Source organism: Lygodium microphyllum, chromosome 15 (genome assembly GCF_053477565.2).
Source record: "Lygodium microphyllum isolate KBCC chromosome 15, Lygodium_microphyllum_v1.1.10, whole genome shotgun sequence".
Taxonomy (NCBI): domain Eukaryota; kingdom Viridiplantae; phylum Streptophyta; class Polypodiopsida; order Schizaeales; family Lygodiaceae; genus Lygodium; species Lygodium microphyllum.
The window spans coordinates 56,017,951-56,024,944 of record NC_141149.1 but is presented as its reverse complement, the minus strand read 5'-3'; the positions used below and the strand labels follow the sequence as shown (position 1 = coordinate 56,024,944).

General features: G+C 43.7%; 1 non-coding gene across 1 annotated transcript; it reads right to left on the bottom strand.

Annotated features, from left to right (window-relative positions):
• Nucleotides 1-602: 602 nt before the first annotated feature.
• LOC148024556 (small nucleolar RNA SNORD36) lies at nt 603-670 on the bottom strand. Its single transcript, XR_015693446.1, has one exon. It is a non-coding gene; the product is annotated as a small nucleolar RNA SNORD36 (small nucleolar RNA).
• Nucleotides 671-6,994: the final 6,324 nt, after the last annotated feature.

Here is a 6,994-nt window from a genome sequence, read left to right as displayed (position 1 = left end):
AGCTCTTTTGCACTTGTATTCACCTCTTTCCAAGGCTAGAAAACTTTCCCCAAAGTCACACATACATTCCACAGAACACTTACAGAAGCATACAGAACAGTCAACAGAACAGTACCAGAACAGCTACAGTACAGAACAGAACAGAGACAGAACAGAAGCAGAAGCTCTACAGAAGACCTACAGAAGGTTACAGAAGGTTATCAAAACCACATAACTCATTCTCAAACTATTCCAAACTCTCACAAACCATTCAATAAACTTTCACAAGATCTCAATCTTCATTAATCAATACTTCATCCCTCCCTACAGAAGACAATCAGAACAAAACAGACCAAAACAGAACAAAACAGAAGGTATACAGAACCATTCAGAACCTATCAGAATATCACAGAACCATCAACAAACATCATGAACTTCCAAAATACAATCAATATCATCTAAAACACTCTCAAACCACTTCCAAATCAATCAATCATCTCATAAAATCAACCATTCAGCTCTCAAAAACAACAAAAATCATCCAAAAAACAAGTCATTTCAACACTCAACATATCCCCACACTTAATAAGGACGCGTCCTCGCGACCCAGGAAAAAGGGAATACAAGTTCAGGGAAAAGCTCAACTTTGATCTTCAATATCTTTTCAAAAAGAATCCATCCACCACGACCCCAACTTATAACCTGTTTCTAATATAAAAATACAAAGAAAGGAAAACTCTTTATACATTAACACCTCTTATCAAACTAAAAATCACAACAAATTTGTAAAGGATATAAAAGTTTTCTTCTTCGTCATCTGCATCAGCTTCAATTCTCCATCCACGACCCCATCTCTACAAATCTCCAAAACATAGCTCGTACACGAAATCCAATAGGAAACCACCACATTCGTTTGACATACATGAACTCACAACACAAACACTAATACACAACACAACCATCTGAATGACTTCTTCAAAAAGAGAGTTGTTCATTAAAAGCTTTCACCATACATTGGAAAGGTATCAATGAAGATGATCCCTCTTAAAAGATTGATGTTGTCGGAATCGATCCATAGATAAGGATTCATCTACAAAGTTTTTAGGAGGATTTTGGAAAAATTGGAGACAGCACATCCTTTCCAACAGGATCAAGTATCTGCTAGGCAAACAAAGGGCATGAAAATATAGTATCTCCAGCTGTTGGAAATCAATGTTTACATTGACATTCATGCACAACTTTGGAATAGGCTTTGAATCAGTATGAGAGTGCCTATGCATATACGCCAGATACCAAGCAAAGTGAGCAGTTAATCTCACTGAGGGATCTGCAGACTGTGAATATTGTTGGGCAAAATGAACATAGTTTTGATAAGCTTGACTGGAAGCTGTCCATTCTCCTGGAATTACTGGCCAATTAATCTGCGGTCCTGTAAGGCAATCATCCGAACTCCATCCCCTTCTTCTGGAAATTTGATTATCAAAACCGTCACAGTCACTAACCAACTGAGGTGGTTGAGATATGGAAGTGTTAGGAGAGGGTAGTGGAATAAGGGAAAGTGGATGTAGGGAAGGATAGGAAAAATCATAAAAGGAAGAAAAGGTTAAAGAAGGAGTGGCAGAAATTTGTAAGGAATCACTAAGGAAAGGTGTTAACTGATAAATAGGAAATGTGGAGGGTACATTTATGAGGGGTGAAGGACAGGGTGGAGAAGGGGAAAATACCCTATCCTCAATAAAGGAACAGTAAGTGAAAATAGGAATTTGAGGGAAATTTGAAGGTTGGAAAAGAAGTGGTAAAATTACTGTGGAATTAGTTTGACAAAGGGAAAAATATATAGCATAGCGGTGAGCCAATTGTTGGTAATAAGGGAGGGTAGAAACAGAAGGTCCTAAGAGAGATCGTCTATGATAGGCATCAAAGAAGGTAGCATCAAATGGATTATGTTTGGAAAGATAGGTTAAGAGATCCATCCTCAGTTGGTTAGTACTCTGGGTAAAGGTAGGAGCTGTGTTTTGTCTTTGATTTAGGACCACCGAATCAATCATGGGATGCCACGAAGTATCCTGACAATCAGCTACTTTGGAGGAATAACTCTGGAACATATCAGCTATGCGCAACTCCAAATGATTGACATATAGAACAGCCTGTAAGACCACATCCCCCACATACCATGCCATATCTACCTCATATGGGATTAATAAGTCTCCTCGGAGATACATGTATGACATCAACATGGTGTCTGGCGTGACAGAATCTTCAAAGACCATTCTGAATACCTCTGTCAACAACTCAGCAGACCAAGCCCCACTCCAGCCATCCTCTGGAAAAGGTAAATCCATCGTGGAAAGCTTCATATAGAAGACCAACTTCTGTAAGTGGTAGTGGACAAAGAAAGAATGGTCTGGTAGGACATATTCCTGAAACTGTTCAAAGGTAGACCATAACAAGTCCATTCTGGACTGCAATCTTTCCACTTTATCTTGGAATAGAGGGCACAAAGTAGCCTGTCTCTGTAGGGCAGCCAAATCCTGCTGTGAGAGAGAAGGAATTAATGGAACAGGAGGGCTTGGAGGAACAGAGCGGGACTTTGCAAGTTGATCTTGCAACTGCTGGATTTGGGAGGCTTGGTTGGCCACTGTGTCATTAGCAGTCTGTAAAGCTGAAAGCTTGTCATCTAAGAGAACTTGGAATTCTTTCGCTTCGCTGGACATCCTCTCCTTCTCTGCTAAAAGGCTAGTAACCTGTGACTGAGCCTCGAATAACTGGGTCTTCAATGAAGAAATCTCATCGCTTTGAGTGGCAACCAGTTGGGTTTGTTGTTCCATTTGCTTAAATAGATCTGCTAGGGTATCCTTAGCAGAAGCTAACTCAGATGTTGCCTTATGCAACTGGTCTTTGGACTGCATGAGCTCCTCATAGAAAGATGCGTACAGCTGTTGAACACAGGCTGTCACGGACAACTCAATGGAACTTTGAATATCCTTGCAGAGGAAAGGAATGGCATCTCCTGAGACTAGACTGTTCAGGGAGGGAACTGAGATCTCCAAGGATCCTTCTCTATGTGCTCGAAACAGATTATTGCAAGTGAGATACCCAGGGAGTTCACTGCCAGAAGTAGCAGGGATAGGCACTGAGGGAAGTACAGCAGGGGCTTTATCCGCTACCCTCTTCAAGCATTTACGTTGTATGACCAGGGGAGGCGGAGAATCATCATCCTCAATGTCAATAGGTGCTGACTCTTCTGAAGGTGGAGGAGGAGGTACTGGATCTGATGGAGGAGGTGGAGGCACAGTCTTCTGTAAACCTGAATAGGTCAAGAAGGCAGACAAATATGATCCGTAGGTAACATTGGTAACATTACCCCTCGTGACTTTAACAAAATGCTGATCCATTTTAGTAAGGAGGTATGTGCTCCAATCAATAGCAACTCCTTTCAGCACCATCCTGGAAGCTATGAAAAGCTCTTTGGACAAATAGTGGGATGGCGTTTTGGCAGGCATAAACCTGTCCTGAAGGAACTGACACATCGTCTTCCATACGGGATCAGTGATCATAGAAAACGAAACTCCTGAAGAGTTTATCACTTTCTTAACATCAAGGACTTCCCTTGTCTGCTTCTGCAACAGCTTGAGAATCTCTTCATTAGAGAAGAGCTGACGAGTGGTCACAAAAGGTTCTCCTTTGAAGGGTAGAGACAGAGCCTTCCCTAAGCCTCGAGACGTCAATATCATAGACATTCCTTGGACTACGCCTGTCTTCTTGCTGTAAGAGGCCAGGAACTCATCACATACGGACGGATCCTCTGGAAGTAATGGAAAAGGAGTGGCCACAAAAGCAGCAAGTCCTGCCTTCGTGAGGGGCTCAAAAGTAAGTAGGGACGAGTAATCCCTACTAACTAATGGGACGTACTGGATAGGGGGAGGAGCATGAGAAGGCGCCATTCAGATGGTTACACACACACCACAAACACAGACAATCAAGGTGAATGCCTGCAAAGCAACAGACAAAAACCAAGGATAAGAGAATAACCAAATAAGACGTGACACGACCAACTAACCCCAAGCAAACCACATCCTAGAAAAAATTTAACATGACCTCGAGACAAATGCGACCGAAAGCTTCATGCGATGCATCAGACAAACACCCAGAACCCCGTATCAGGCAATAAAAGAAAAAAAAACAGCATACCGTACTCGTAACTGTAACAAAGACAGGAAACCAAAACCATACCATATCTGACACATATCAATACGACATCTGTGATAGAACCAAGACTGGACCATGGAAAATAACACTAAGAACTACGCAAACCCATCCCACGAAACGCTTCATTAAAAAGGGGAATTAAGTGCAGTGAGGGGGGAATTAATTTAATGAAGGGTTGATTTTAATCAATTATTAAAAATGGGTGAATTTTTATTAGGTGATAAACCTTAGCAAGAAAACCGCGGTTCCTTATTATAAATTTAATTACCAATTATTAGGTTAAGCGGTGCAGTTATTCGATTCCCGACTGGGTCTCTAAATGCAATTCATGGATTATAAATTAAGGTGATGTGGAGCGCTTTTTTTTGCCAGCGCGTGCTCATGTGACGGCTGGTTCTTTTTAATTTAAAATTTAAAGTGCCTCTTTAGCGCACGTAGCGCGTGCCAAGTGAACGGCTGGTTGATTTTATTAAAAAATTTGTGTGTTTAGCGCGAATGCGCGTGGAAACGGTGGGTGAATTAAAGGGTTCATTTTAACAATTAATTTGTGATTAAGGGGAAAAATAAAAATAAATAAAGCACATAAAATAAATACCTGGAAGGGGTGTGTATGTAATGCAGGAATGCGCACGGAAGAGTTCCAGTAAAGGAAAAGTAAAGAGCACTGATGAAACAACAATGACAACACCTTAGCAGATGTGTTGATTTGATTTGTGTTGGTTTTTTATTTTGATTTATTTTGATTTATTTTTAGTTGTGATTATTTATGGTTGAATAAATGGAAAATGAGCAAGGGAGGTGAGGGGAATTTTTTAGAATGTTTTTAGAAATTTTTAGAATTTTTTTGCAATTTTTTAAATGAATTGTCTACATTTTTTGGCAATTTAGGGGTAAATTTAGGAAATGTGGAATTTTCAGAAATTATAGGGTAGGCAATTTCCAGCAGACAAATTCCCAAAAATTGACAAAAGGCAAAAAGAATTTTTAGAAATTTTTCTGAAATTTTTAAATGGAAAAATTAATGTAGTGATTAATTAAGTCACATAGGTCACATTAATCAGATAAGTCAGTTAGGCATAGGTCAATTAAGTCTGGTTAGTGAGATAAGTCATGTTAGTCTACCTAAGTCAAGTCAGGTTAGTCTAAGTTGCTTAGGTTAGTCAACTAGGCTAGGTTAGCTAACTAAGTTAGGTTAGTCAACTAAAGTAAGTTAACTAAGTTGGGGTTAGTTAATTAAGTTAGGTTAGGTTAACTAGCTAGGTTAACTATGGTTAGGTGATTAAGTTAACAAACTAGGTTAGGGTTGGACTAACTAACCTAGTTAGGGTTAGGTCTAAGGTTACTAGGGGGTTAGGTTAAGTTAATTAAGGTTAGTTTAGGTTAATGAGGGTTAGGTGAAGTAACCTATGGTTAGTTGCACTAACCTAGGGGTAGAGAGGAGGTGGAGCAGGAAGGGGGAGGCGCGTCGGCGGTGGCGGCGGTGTCCAGGCGGCTGTGGCGGAGTCGGCGGCGGCGTCAGCGAACTCGGCGGCAGCAACCGCGAACTCGGCGGCAGTCCGGGGGGCAACAAGGGCGGCGGGTGGTCGTGGCAGGGGCCAAGGGCGACGGGCAAGAGGGAGAGGAAGGAGGCTGGGAGAGGAGCGGCAGAGGGCGAGGGGAAGGAGAACGGCGGCGACGGGGTAGGCTGGGGGGGTAGGAGGAGTGCTGGCGGGGGGGTAGGGAGGAGGCGACGGCGGGGTAGGCTGGGGGGGGTAGGAGGAGTGCTGGCGGGGGGGTAGGGAGGAGGCGACGGCGGGGTAGGCTGGGGGGCGGTAGGAGAAGAAGGGAGGCGCTGGGGGAGAAAGCGCTGGGGGGCGGTGGGAGAAGAAGGGAGGCGCTGGGGGAGAAAGCGCTGGGGGGCGGTGGGAGAAGAAGGGAGGAGGAGAGGCTGCACGGGAGGAGGGTAGGAGATGAGGGAGGAGGATACGCAGGAAGAGAGAGAGAAAGAAAGGGAGAGAGAAAGAGAGAGGGAAGGGCGGTTGGGGGGAAGGGATGGGCAGTTGGGGGGGGAGGGGTGGGGGCCCATGGGGGGGCCATGGGGTGGTCAGTTAGAGGAAAGGAGTGGGGTTATGGGCGGGGTAGGGGTCCAAGGGGGATAGGGGGTGCCCGAAGGAAGGGGAAGGGTGGGAAGGGATGGGTGCGTACCCCCGTCCCGCGCGCGTGCGCGGGGCGGGGTAAAAAAATTTTGCCGTGACGGGATTGAAATGAGGCGGGGAAGATGGTACGGGTTACGCGGACACGACCGGGGCGCGTGGAGACTCGTAAAATCGAAAAAGGGTGCGTTCACGTGCAAAACGGGCGCGAGAAAAACGTAAAAATAAAGAAAAATTAATAACTCCCAATCCGGACGTCAAAACGAAATAGCGTAAAAACAAAAAGTGGGTAGGATGGCAGGCGAAAAACAAGGAAAATATGGGACGGGGGTTCCGGGAGGGGTAAAGGGCGGTCACGTGCAAAAAACACAAAAAACGAACCAAAAACGCAATTTAAAAATTAATATCGAAAGATCCGTGCATTGGAATGAGGTGTAGAAAAAAGGAAAACTGTGCAGAAAGATGTGCCCGACAATCCTATCATGTCAAAACATAATTCCGACTAAGGTAAGACGCGTTCTCATGGAAAAAACCCAAAAAATAAACTTGAAAATGGGATTGGAAATTAATATCGAACAAACCATTCACCGGAATGACATGCAGTAAGAAGGAAAAATGTCCACAAGGAGGAGTGGCACAGGGTGATCATGTTAAACCGCAGTTCCGGCGGAAAT